Source organism: Spermophilus citellus (assembly GCF_964194105.1).
Source record: "Spermophilus citellus genome assembly, contig: SCAFFOLD_36, whole genome shotgun sequence".
Lineage (NCBI taxonomy): Eukaryota > Metazoa > Chordata > Mammalia > Rodentia > Sciuridae > Spermophilus > Spermophilus citellus.
In genome coordinates this window covers 1,080,713-1,082,119 of record NW_027673039.1, presented here as the reverse complement: position 1 = coordinate 1,082,119, position 1,407 = coordinate 1,080,713, and positions in this window count along the sequence as shown.

The window sequence follows — 1,407 nt, the reverse complement described above, 5'->3', positions numbered from 1 at the left end:
GGTGTGCGGTCACGATGATTTTCTTCCATAACGTGATATAAGAAACACAGAGCCATTCAGTGATAAATATTGAGCGGCAGAGAAGAATGAAATTCTGACATTTTCCCAACATGCTATGGATGGAACCAGTGTAATCCTTGGCCACACGTGCCAAACCAATGTTTGTTCCTAGGTGTGCATACTAAGGGGAGAAGGTGCACTAAAGTGGGAAGGGGGAAGGCGAGAGGTGGGTGGGGAGAGAGGGGAGGGAATGGAATAGCAGGTCAGAAGAGAGGGGAAAATGGGTAGAGCAAGGCTAGCTGAGGATGACCCAGGACTTCTATGTGCCTGTGTGGAAATAGTACAGGGAATCCCTTTGCTCTATCCATCCGAGATAGTCCCTATCCTACCCAAGGGTCCATGGTAAACTACAGCTGTTTTCATACACATTGATCCACCAGCCCACAGGTATCAGAATGCTGCAGTAAAAGTTCTCTGAAATTTCAATAGTTTGTGGTGATTTGAACTTCGAATGACCTATTTGACCTGCTCAGCATAAAGAAACACTCTTGGAAAAATACAACCTTCGTTACACAAGTACCTCCTCCTCCATCCTTAACATTTTCCCCATCTACATGTTTTCTAAGGAATCTTCTGTAAACTACCTAGGCAAAGAAAACCAACCTGAGACCCGAACGTTTTGCTGTCTTCTGTCAGCAGGTGCTCAGACAGGTGAGCCTGGGCACAGATCCCAGGAAGAGAAGCAGCTTCCTGGACTCCAGCCGGAAGAGGAAGTGAGGGAAGGTGGCTTCTGGGAACTGGTATGCTGCCCCAGGATCACGTGATGCAACACGTCATCTTCAATACCACAGGTTCAATTTTAGGCCAAAATTCAGTGACTCACACCTTTGATTTCCATGACTGCATCCGGAAGGAAGATTTGCCAGCCTTTTCCAGTCAGTACTTTTCTTTTACAGACGTTCAAACTCCAGAGTTTGAATGATTTTGAGGTGCTGGGAAGAAGGCACAGGCCAGTTGACATAAGGTACTTGGAGTTTTTACAAGTTTGGCTCTCTGGGGTGTCAAAGTTTTTTGTTGTTTTTGTTGTTTGTTTGTTTGTTTGTTTGTTTAACGCTGCCATTTGAACTTAAGGATTCCAGAATTCAAAGAAATGCTGCCCAATGCTTCCATGCTTTCTGCGACATAATAAGCTCTGCATTGCATCAGATTCTAAATTTTCAGTGGAAGAGTATTTCTTTTTTGCTGGGTTTGGAATGACATTTGTGGACATTCAAGTGCCCAGAATAACCATAGGGCTTAAAGAGAGCCTGCTGCTGAGGGCTGATTCCCCTTCTTTCTCTTCCAAATCTGGTGGGCTTCTGAGGTCCCTTGGTGGAAAAGTGTATGTTTCTGGATTCAGCTCCCTGC